The sequence below is a fragment of the Solea senegalensis genome, linkage group LG10 (genome assembly GCF_019176455.1).
Source record: "Solea senegalensis isolate Sse05_10M linkage group LG10, IFAPA_SoseM_1, whole genome shotgun sequence".
NCBI classification, from domain to species: Eukaryota; Metazoa; Chordata; class Actinopteri; order Pleuronectiformes; family Soleidae; genus Solea; species Solea senegalensis.
Genome location: NC_058030.1, coordinates 10,211,939 through 10,224,580, shown reverse-complemented (window position 1 = coordinate 10,224,580; position 12,642 = coordinate 10,211,939). Strand labels below are relative to the sequence as shown.

Genomic DNA, 12,642 nt, shown 5'->3' with positions numbered 1-12,642 from the left:
GTTAAAAATTTCACATTATCATTAGAATTTCAGGTTGTTCATAAATTGTTTTGTAAGCAGATGTTACATTAAATGTAAAACAAACAGAACAATTTGGAGTATTTCACTAGTGCGGCCCTATTGAGATGAAATTGTGCTGTATGTGGCCCCGGAATCAAAATCACTTTGAGTTTTTAGCTCATATTAGGTCAGTATACACCGTTTACGTTTTATGTATATTTGTTGGTGGCGGAGGAGGAGCAGGTTGTTTTTACCAATCTGAACCTCAAATTGTGTCTGGCTGTGCTAGCTGTGGGTGAATGTACTGTATGAGTAATGGAGCGCAGCTATATATAGATGCACTGTATGAATATATGTGTGTGAATAGGTGAATATGAGTTGTGGTGTAAAGTGCTTTGAGTGGCCCTTTAGACTGGAGAAATACTATATGAATGCAGTCCATTTAGTGTTTAATAACAGTACTGTAGTGCGTTTATTGTCAGAAGTGATGCTGTAAAAACTCCTCGACTTCATCGGTGTGTATCTTTGGTGGCACGTCACTCATTTAGATTCTATGTGCAAAATATAGCAGAGGTCCCTGCAGCAGTAAAACCTGCCCTATTTAGGCTTGTCACAGTCAAGCGCTCATTGCGACAGACAGACAGAGGGACGGACAGTCATTGGCGTAGCTTACAGTACAGAAAGCACTCTGTCCCCTTTGGCTCCCCACTTCCTCATCTGAGCATGTGTTATAAGTCATATGGGAGAAAGCAGCCTCCATATTGTGTTTGTGAATTATAAATGCTATTGCATGACTGTGGCCTGTTTCTAGAGTATATCTCTGAAACATCTATCCATAGACCAAAACATGAATACATTCACCCAGACCTTTTTGGAAATGATACCGTGAAGCTGGCCTGCCTGCATTTGTTTATGGTTATATAGAGCAGATGGCCATGCAACATGGTCATGTATCACATACTCGCTGCCTCGCTGGCACTGCCAAACACACAAATGCTCATAGGCAGCAACGCTGGATTGAAGGTGATTCAAAACCACACAAATATATTCATTATTCTCCAATCAATCACAGAGGGGAAAAGTATTACATTTCTTTATCAACATCTATTACTGAATATTCTACTTTGTCCTGGCAGCCGTTCTGGAACTGTACGAACTTGTGCTAATAGCTGTTGCCAAACCAAGCTTTTCACTGCTAACTGTGGTTAACTGTGGCTGTATTTACAGCCTTAGCTTTCAGCTGTAACTGCTAACCACTGTACTCCATCTGACTACAGCCAGCTGTAGCCTGGGGGGTAACAAGTTCTTCAAGGTTACAAACTGTACAGATCCATGTCTGTCTATTCAGGCTCTCTGTCTGTCAGCTGAAGTTCATATCCAGGGAGAAAGGTATTTGTCCCACCCTCTAAATATAGCTGGCGACAGATGCAGTTCATTGGGGCACTACCCAAGTTGAAAGGGGCCCTGCAGGCAGGACAGAGCAGAGCTGGGTGTCAGAACTTCACACTTCCAATAGACAGAGGGCCTACAGATTGCCAGCAGACACAAGGCTTGTGCATGTTACACCAACTCCCACTAGCATGTGGAGATGCTTTTTTTTGTATGAGATGTATATTGAAATAGTGCACTGTAGGTAAAATATCACACATAACATCAAATAACATCATATCCCAATACACATCATCACCCTGGAACCCTTGAGCTGGTGTAAACTATGTAGTCCAGCTAAAGAAAATCTTGTAATTGCATGACCACAATTTACATTTAAGTATTCTCGTGTCCTTGGATTTCACAGCCTTCGCAACAAGGCTATTGATCTTGTAACCTAAAAGTAGAACCAGTGTGGTGTACGCTGGTTCCACTGTATAAATTATATCAAGAATGATTTTCCACGTGGTTACAAGATGGGAATCTTTTCTAGCGTGCACAGCGAATTGATATTTCAAAGGTAAAGGCAAGAATACAAATTATATATAAATATACATTGATATAGAAATATCTTGTGAGTAATGTTGAATTAGTGTCCTTGTTTTTCACTACCTGCACTGAGAATAAATATGAAAACTGTTTTAATGTGTCCTGTTTCAGGTGTCATGATATTAAGTGCAGATGTCCCAGACACCTGTGAACCATTCATGTGTCATGTACTGTAGACCATTCTACAAGCCCGAGCCCTGCTGTGCATCCAGACCGTGTCTGTGTGCGTGCGCGCACGTGTGTGTGTGTGTGTGTGTGTACGTTGTGCATTTGACTGTACACTGTGTGAGAGATGAGAAGCAGCTGGCAAGTTTGGGCTGAGTGGTCTGGGCGACCCCTGCTGCGTGCCCTGTCATTACAATGATTGGGGTCGTTTTTTACCTCTTAGGATGGGGCCAGGGGGCCGCACTGAGAACAGCTAATGCTGCCTAATCCAGCCCGCTTCACCTGGCATGTTTATGGCTCTGCTGGGGGGGTTGGGGGGGCCCAGGGGGGTTTGGGGTTCACTGGGTCCGGTACATCTCACAGCCTGACAAGCAGACACACATATTATGCACATAGGCGTGAGTGCATGCACACTCCAGAAGACATGTATACACATGTCGATCCGCACACCACATATGCACAAGTGTGTGCATTGAGCTTACAGGTCGCTCCGCGCGCACACGTCGATGAAATGCATTCAAACTATATTTTATGCATACCCATAAATTAGCTCTTCTTTCAGCCCGTGAAGACACACATGCACAAGGTTTGCAAGCTCAATATCTGCCTCATGCAGAGGTGACAGGGAGGTCAGTCTGTCTGACTGAGCAGAATCCCCCTGTGGCTTGCCCCAGCCATTCCCCCTGGCATGTGTAACTGGACCTGCCCGTGCAGCTTCTCCTCTTCCCCCTCTGCTGCCCTCCTCCTCCTCCTCCCGCTGCCTCCCAGTGGCCTGGTATAAATAGATGGGTCATGCCTGCTGTGCTACACTGAGGGGGCACAGAAGCCATGCTTCCCTTTTATAAATGCTCCACTGTGTCTGTCTTGATCCCCCCCTGTCCGTGCCCAGACACCTCTTCTAGCTCTTTTACATATAAGTGTGTGCATCTACTGTACTTGTAGCTACACCTACACCACATAACCTGATATAAGCGAAGCAGCCTGTGTACAAACACAAAGACCGACGAGCACATACTTACAAAACTCAACCGTGAGCTATCGTATTATGTTGTAGAACAAAAAAGTCGAAGGTTAAAACTATAAAAAAAACACATTTTATAGATCAATTAATTGTATCAATACAAACCCCATAAATCACACTTGAAGAGTGGTTTGAAAATCCCCATAATGCAATTTGGCAAAATCGTGAGTCCATGATGAGTTAAAAATGTAGACATTTCTGACACATTTATAAAATGAATGGAGTTCACTGTAGGTGTGCAGTAAAAGAGTTTGTGAAATTAGAATTTTATAGCTATTTTCAACATTTTGCCTCAGGATTCATGCCAGGACACACAGAAGGGAGATTTTATCAAACACATAATTGGAAAATAAAATCTAATAAAGAAACCCTGCAACACAAAAATATGGCCAGCATGTCATTATATAATAGCTTGATGTATGAATAGAAATAGAAATAGAAATGTCTCGTTGCTCTTTCTGAAATACCTGCTGCACTGACTGACCATAGACCACCAGGAGATCGTTTTACAAGGTTGCAGCACTTCAGTTAATCCAACCATCACTGCTGTGACTCTTTGGTATTGATTGATGGGCGCTGTGGCACTTAGTGTGAAGTGTGACTGAATGCAAGTGTCTTTTGTATGAAAATGCGACGATGTACATCCTTTTTCAAAACTGTACTTTTTGGCTCGTGTGCATTTGTTTATGCGATTGCGTGCTTGTGTTTGTGTGGCGTTACTAGAAATGAACTGAAGTAAGAAGGTCTTGGCGCCTCGAACCCTCTGCACAGTTAATGGAGGTGGGAGTTTCAAGCAGCCTATCAGTTACGAAGGCTATGCTAAGGATGCTTTCAAGTGAAGAAGCACTTGCTGACTTTGCACCCTTTTAAGAGGGCTGAATGTTCACGTGGCCAAGCTTTTAGTAAAGGAGGTGTTATTAGATTGTATTGCGTAACTGTGTAGAGAGCCCTAAACAAGTGCGCATAACGCTGTTGTGTGCGAGTGTGAATATTTCCCTCTCACCGGTTGATAGCAGCTGGCTTCAATTGAAAGCAATAGCTTTCTTGGACATGCTCTTTGTTGGTCAGGATCCCAGAGTCATCGACTATATTAGATGGAAGTATGTCCAGTCAGCAGACTGAGAGGACAGCGTGCGTGACCTTACCTTATGAAGTCTGGGTCCACACCGTCGAGCTTTTTGCAGAGGTGCACAGTGAGAATAGACCGTCACATCAATGCTCCTTCCACACAGAGCAGAGCAGACAGTTACTCCCAGTTTCTCTAATCTGAAGTATGTATAGTAGCAATCTAAAGCTCCTAGTTCTAATTGATGTAATAAAATGTCATTTTCTGGATGTCTGTTGATTCTGTTTTTCGATTCATCCAACTGAGCTTGAAATCAACTATTTTCGAGGTTTAATTAAGTCCCTGTATATACAGTCATTACTGCACGAGTGTGTGTTAGTGCATATTTAAAATCCATTCATCCAGTTCTGTGGTGTAAGTAAGGCAGCGCTGAATAATGCAGAGAGCCTTAGACTCACCACTGAGCAGACACAATGGGGCCGCTCGGCTCAAGACATTGTGCTTTCAAAGTTATTACAGCCTTGATGTGACTTAGTTTCAGTTTAACACACATGACAGTTTAGGTGCTCTCAAAGAACACAACATGTATGAGCCGCACCGAATCGTGTGCAAGCATGTGCTGTAAAAATCACCTGAAGTGTGTACACAAATAAAATGTTTTCACCAGAGACGTAAAAGACACTCTTACTTAAGTGTCATCCACTGGGGCGTTGGCAGCTGATGCCACCGAAATCCAATCTTAAAGTTGTAGTGCTGAAGCCTTTCTCATTTCCTCTCGTGCAGTGGTAACAGATTTTTCTCTCTCGTGGGGATTTTCAGGTGGAGGCTACCTGACATGCTGCTGAAACCAGGATGGAGGAAGGAGGTGATAGGCCACTGTGCCTCCCCCTCCTTTGCTGTGTGTTGCTGAGCAGGTGAGAAACATTAACAGAGGCAGCAGCAGCAGCAGCAGCAGCAGCAGCAGCAGCAGCTGCGGCCCTCTGCTCCACACATGTGGGCCAGGATATGAGCTCGCTCAAGCTCGCCCACTCTCAACATTGGTCACAAATGTTAACACTCTTTTCTCTGAAACACAGGGGGAAAAAAATCCTGAGAAAGAAAGTGGACACGTGTTACCTGAAATAAAAGCCGTCTTCTTTTATGATTGTATGTCGTTGTGTGTATAATGCTCAGTTCCAAAAGGTTTCTGGCTGTTGACTCTCTGCTTGTCGCGTGTTTGCATTGTAAATGTTGGCGAAGCGTTTCAAGCTAACGTTAAACAAGAGAGAGATTATCTCACAGAATCATTACTTGTTATGTGAGATCCCAACCTTCAGGCTGTGTAACAATGCTGTCACATGGTGAAAAGCTCATTTCACCACCATCTTTCAGCATTGATAACACACCGACTTGATGCAGACCAGTATTAAATGTTCAAAGAAACTATTTTCAGTAAAATCCTCAATTTTAAAGGTCACATTGCCCTTTTGAGTTACATTCTGCGTGTATTTGAATATGCAAATACCTTGGCTATGAAATTTGCTTGGTACATATGCACCTTGCTGAATAATTTGAATTCCTATTCAGCTCAAAGCCATGAACTGGATGACCCAGTCATCACGTTGTCTTTTGAACTCAAAGATTGCTGTCACACCAGTGAGGTGTCCCAGAGGAGAGTGGCATGTGTATTTGTGTTTCTGTGAATCTTAACTGCTGTGTCATAGTCAGTGAGGTGTGTCAAAGCACATTGCCGGCATGAAGACAGAGACCCGAAAGGAGTTTGTTTTTAAACACTGTCCTTTGGGGTGAGGTAGTAGGTTGTATAGTTTTAGGGTCATACCCTTCCTGTCAGATAACTATACAACTTACTGTCTTTCCTGAAGTGGCTGTAATGTCGTCAGATGCCTTTTTTGGAGCTTTTGGATCGGGAATCATCAGTGGAATGACCCACACTGACTGCTTCAGACCTAATAAAAAATGATAACGGTAGGTTGGTCAGTATTGTTGTAAATAATGTTGATTTCTATCCCATGATTTTCATATTTTGTCCTAAGACAATATTGAATAATGATTCAGGTATAGTCTTTTGCTGGTTCTGTTTGTTTCCGTGCAACAGTCAACTCATATCTTATTAAATCACTTTGTCTGTTTTACCTAATTGTCACTCTTTATGTTGTTATTCCTTATTTATTTTATTTCTTGCAGTATTTTTATTGTCAAAATGTATATAGGTGTATTTATCATGCATTTCTTTTATTTTTTTTACCATAATAATAGTAACTCTTTTACGACGTAGAATTATACATCCCGACAAAGCTTTATAGCCAGAAGGAGCTCTCTGATGTTCGTACGGGGTGAGGTAGTAGGTTGTGTGGTTTCAGGGTAGTGATTTTGCCCAATCAGGAGATAACTATACAACCTACTGCCTTCCCTGAAGGGCAGCAATACTTCACCAGACAGACAACAGGGAGTGTCAATGTGGCAACATGTACAACAAGTATATATGTTTAAAAAAAAAACAAAGATTAACAGGACTTACCTGCTTTACGTCAATAAAGTAAAGCAGGTCTGATGTCCAAGCCCCAAGTCATCAAGTCATTTCTTACCTGGAGTGTAAAATTTAACAATCATTCATAGCCCAGCAGACAGAACCAGCAGATAAGGTTTGTTCTCTGGAATTTCAGAAATTTTTTTACATTTCTGCTTTGAGCAAAAATAAAAAAATAAATTGATAATACATCAGTTTGTCCTTGTTATTTTGTTCTGAGAGTGCAAAATTGGCTCCAAAGTATTGTCATTGGGCTGCTAATGTTACTTACACTATACAACGACCAAGAGCATGTATTAGCATATTGTCATGAATCCTTCATCATCAACATTATTGTACTTGCACTGTTGGTTCGGAAAATACTGGAATTACATATATGGACAAGCCCCTCGCCCATTTCTGGGATCAGCCAGCAGCCCAGACGAGTAATGAAGCCCAAGAGCAGAGCAGATGGAAAGAAGAGCATGGCAGAGTCTCACCTCCTGGGCTACAGCGTGATTCATATGGCAACAGATGATGGTTACAGTACTCTCTTGCTCTCTTGGCCAAGAGTGCACATAAATATATTTGCACACACCCACGTGCACACACACACACATAGATGTTGAGGTGAACACTAGCCGGTATCAGGCCAACTTGGGCATCACAGATGCCTGACTGTCTAAGACTGCAGCCTGTATCTCATATCAAGGTCACACTGGGGGTGTTATTCAAAGCCGGAGCCCTCACTCACCCCGGTCTCTTCACTCCACAGTCACATTATCAGTGATCGACTGATGACAGAGGTAATTGTTTATTAACATGCATTTATTCTACGCGTACAGACACATATTTAACACTCTCTCAGTTCGCACACGAGTTTTACTTTGCTTTGCTCGCCGTTGTCTCCTTCCCTAACTTTTCTGTTACAATAAGAAAGATAATATGACAGTACATCTGTTGATCAGAACTGTAACACTGCAGCGTGGGAAAAATTCTCAACAGTGTACTGTGTCCCGTGTGTCCAGACCGTGTTGGGAGTATTTATATGTGGGCTACACCCACTCTGTAGCTGTCCCCTGCCAGCCACCATATTGAACTGATTTGAGCCTTGGCCTCTGCAATAGAGCAAAGTGAGCTGAATACTAAGCCTAATGAGACAATGGATCTGTGTGCATCCTGTCTCTGGGGTTGCATCTCTAAAGGCTATCCTCCATCCTTCATCTCCCATCTTGCTGCTTCACCCAGAAAAACACATTGCAAATAGCTTTGACATTCACCCCAGGATATTTGTTTCCCATGTAATGAGGAACTAATGACAAGCTCTTGAGACCGAATCTGAAACATGTGAGTCAGAATTCAATAATACGCTGTTGTTTTATCAACACTTGGTGGACTTTCATAAGAGTAAGACTCTCAGCGGCTCTTATAAGCCTTGTATGATGTAATAGCTGTAAAATGGAATAGTATTATTGATCGAATGTAAGTGGAGAGGACTGAAGGCTGTATGCGAGCAGGCCTCTTAAATAGACCAGTGAGTGCATTCACTAAAATGTAAAACACTAATGCCTGCAGTTTCAAAACCCAGCTTAATGCCACGATAGGAGCAAGTGAAAAGAAAAGAAAAGAAAAGATGCAATTTGATCATCAGTAAAATCATTGGTGAATGTGGGTGCATGGGTTTGTGGCACATATGAGAGCTGTTAAGTGTGCATCATCAAAAACCATGCTGTGCTACAGAGAGTCAGAGAAGGCCATTTATAATGAGCTGGAACAAACCAGGCCCTGTGATGGACTGGGGACATGTCCAGGGTGTGACCCTGTCTGTCTTTCGCCCTATGTCAGCTGGGATTGGCACCAGCAGCCCTACAACCCTCATGTGGAGGGTAAAGCAGTAGATGATGAATGAATGAATGAATGAACACAACAATGCCAGGTTTTTTTTTTCCAGCCGCAGCAATGACTCAGGCTCCGCCCTCCAGATAACCTGCTGCACAGGGGAAACAAAAGTAATAAGTGACATGAAAACAAAAGCAAAGTATGGCCCAAGGCACCGTGACAACAGGAGGAGATTCACTGGTGTGAATAATGTGTCATAGTGATAACAAGATAAAATGACTTGTTTCTTTAACAGTAATAATTAGTCCATGTTCATATTTAGATGTGTCTGTACATGCTGGCTAAACAAGCTATTTTTATAATCAACAGCAAAAATTCAAAACAGTAGGTCCCAGGTCTTATTGACAGTCATTGCTGTGGAAAAAGTGCCACCTAGTGGATAATTGTGTTACTATTCTTTGTAGTATTTTACCAAATGTCATTCTCTTCTGCATCGTTTTACTGTAGTTACTACTAGTGACCTACTGATTAATTTTTTTAAATGATAAATCTTGGTTGTGGTTGCGGAAGAGTGAAAAATGTCCTTGACTTTTATCAAACGTCGTGTTTGTTGTGGAAGTACACAATCCACAACAAACAAAACGGTTTTTTTTTCACATTATTAATTACGAATTTCAGACGTTTATTTTGTTATATTAAAATATTAAACTAAGCGGTTTTTGGTTCAGGGTAGTTTCTGTTGTATAGTGCTGCACCACTACTGCACGTTTTGAGCAGCAGGTGGCAGCAGAGATCTTCGTGCCGTTGGATCTCTGCTGAGGCCCACTTACTGTACTTGAGTGGTTCAGTGCGACACACTTAAATATGATATGAATACTGGACTAAAACAGATTTGCATTCACATCGCTTTATGTACTCCGAAGTGTATTTGAATCTCACTGTATATAAGTTAAAAAAATAAAAAAGGATTTCACGATGGGGCTACACGGGTGGTGTAGTGGTCAGGTTTGTGACCCAGACGGGAACAACGGCCATTCTGCAGAGTTTGCATGTTCCCCCTGTGTGTGTGTGTGTGTGGGGTCCAGTTTCCTCCCACAGTCCAAAAACATAAAATATGGGGATTATGTATATTGGACACACGTAATTGAGCATGAGTGTGGGAGTGGGTGGTTGTTTGTCTAATCTGTCCAGGGTGTACCCCGCCTATCGCCCAATGTCAGCTGAGACTGGCACCCCCTGTGACTCTCATGTGGAGGATGAAGTGGTAAAAGATGGATGGATGGATTTCATGATGGAGCAGTGTCCTCCCCTAAACTGTGCTCTTCCTTTCATAATCATAAACCACTTTATCAAGTTTCTGTTTCTTCATAGTCTGTTTTATTACAACAAGGGACAGACATGTTGTAAGTGTGCAGGGCAGTTGTGATTTTAATATCTAGATGTGGAAAGCATTCAGAGTTTCACCTTGACTGGGGATCCAGCTGTTGCCCAGACAGAAAGCCTTGACTGTAGCTCATTACTGTGCCTGGTCTCAGGAGCCGTGTTGCAGCAAGCCATAACTTCTAATGTTTCTCCATGTCCATGCTGTGGGGACAATCGGTGCACTGCGTCTGACATCTGTGGGTGAGGGTTCGTTCATGTACTGGAGAGTCTGTTACTTCTTTTATATTCATTATGGAGCTTCTGTGTACCTGATCCTCACAAATCCATTACAAATCCATCCATTATCCATTTTTTAACTTTACTTTACGACTCATTTTGTGCCACTCTACATTTAAACTGCACCAAACATTGTACTTTTTTCCTCCCCTGATTGTATTTGAAATATTGCAGATTGAGGTGATGTGCTTATTAGATATAATTATTTGCCAAACATACATGCACTGAGGGTTATTTGTTATTATTATTTATGTTTATGTGTTTCTTTAGTCTATTTTTACCCAACTGCACACTAACTGCATCCAATCTCAGCACTATGATGAGACATGTTGTTTACTTTCTTGTAGACTGTTTAATTCAGGGATGGTGGTTCAACGGTCCTCATAAACCCGAATCTTTTATTACACAACAACAACAACACTTATTATGACCTTTTTTAGTCTTGTATCTGGAAAATACTCCATATAACAAAAAACTCAAACTAACACTAAAACTAATAAAAACTGAACAAAAACTAAGCATTTACAAAAAATAAAAACTAGCAAACCAAAACGAACTCAAAATGAATGAAAAATCCGAAACTATTATACACCTTGTTGTGTATCTGATTCATTTTAACAAGTTCACAAGGCTCAAGGTTCACACGGTTCAGAAGGCTGAGATTGTACTTTGGACTCTTCAAAGCTACAGTTAATGGTTACTTGCAAGTTAAGACTTTAGATAGACCACTTATAAGCCATAGGTATGAATGATACTATTTTGGCATACTGTGAGTATTTTAGCAAGAGTTTCGAAGGCATGGGGTATATGAGTCCTCAGTCCTGTGAGTACGTGCAGGTTTGGACAGTTCTGTTGTGGTGCCACAGGCCTTAAAACAGCCAACACTACTTCCAGGCCAAGAGTTAGTGTGACGCCCCCACTGCTTTGCCAAAGACATGGCGAGAATGTGATGCGAACTGGATGAAGTAACAAGAGAGCAGAGAGCGAAGCAATTGACACATGGGGTCACACATACACACACACACACACACACACACACACACACAGTCTGGTTTCGGGACTTCAGAGGACATTGCATTGACTTACATTCATTTTATGGAGACTTACTCTGACCTTAATTACTACTGGCCTAATCCTAACTCTTGGCCCTAAACATAACCTAACCCTAACCTCATCCTAACCTTAAAACATGTCTTGTAGTAATGTAGGCCCCATATATGGAAGACAAGTTCCCATTAGGTGAACCACACACACACACACACACACACACACACAAGTCTTGAACTGGGAAAACATTTCATTATCGAGCATTTTATTGCAAATGTTTGAGCATAAACTCTAACAATTTGGCCTCATGATGGTGTGGAATACAATAATCTCTTCAGCTGTAGTGTGATTTCATTCTTTTTTATTCAATCGTGCTGCTATTTGAAGTATGCATGACATTTTACATTATAACAACATTAAATATATTCTTCTTTTCATTTCATTGAGCTCATAAGTTGTTTTTATATTGAAGGTCTCTGTCTGAAACTAAATGTACAACATTTTTGCTGTTAACTGTCGGCATATTGAATACATGTGCATTTAAATTTAGTAACTTGTTACATTATCCATTCAGTCTTTATCTGTTTAAAGCATTATTGGCATTACCAGCATTACCTTGTCTCACCAAACAGTATTTATGTTGATCGGATATTTGCATTGAAAGTCCACTGTGTAAGAATTAGTGACATCTAATGGTGAGGTTGAAGACTGCAACAAACTGAGGACTCCTCCACTCACCACTCATTTTCCCAAGTGCCATGGAACTGAATTTTGAGGGTCTTAGAATAACATAAGGGTTGTCTGTTCCCAGCTGCAACAGAAACATGGTCATGCAAAATGGCAGCCTCCCATAGACCTCTTATAAAAGACCTGAAGCTAACTACAACTATAAATAGCAACTTTGCTGGTTCTAGAAAGAACTCTGTTTGAATGGAAGTCAACTTCTCACTCAATGTAAAATGTCAGTGAGCATTTTCTTGGGGAGTTAATGGTCTCAATCACCAGTGTCAGGTCTTCACCAATAGCACACGATGTTAATTTAGTTAGTTATGTTCTAAGGAAATTAAGGAAATAGACAATAAAGTACTGCACATCAGGGGTCTACAAAACAAACCAGCGACTCCTCTACTCAACCCTCCATTTATCAATCATCGGGGAACATACCTGAACGGATGTCGTACTTCATGTACGTTGTAAGCTCTTGCTTGAAAATACATGCTCTGACTAGTGGGCTACTGAAGAAACAGTAACCCCACTAACACACAGTTCAAAGAATGTTAGCCCATGGTTCTCCTAAGGTTAGGTACAACCCAACCAAAAATTAACATGTAGAGAACGTTCCCTCAGGGTTAGGTAGGAGCC

At 41.6% G+C, this 12,642-nt stretch overlaps 1 long non-coding RNA gene across 7 annotated transcripts in view; it reads left to right on the top strand.

Annotated features, from left to right (window-relative positions):
* LOC122776048 overlaps positions 1–6,945 on the top strand; it is a 32,503-nt gene extending 25,558 nt beyond the window's left edge. For 6 of the 7 annotated variants that reach the window (XR_006361160.1, XR_006361158.1, XR_006361159.1 and 3 more), the window contains one exon: positions 5,049–6,945. This is a non-coding gene — a long non-coding RNA (uncharacterized LOC122776048). The remainder of the gene's footprint in view (positions 1–5,048) is intronic. The other variant, XR_006361161.1, reaches the window with a different exon arrangement.
* The last annotated feature ends 5,697 nt before the right edge of the window (positions 6,946–12,642 follow it).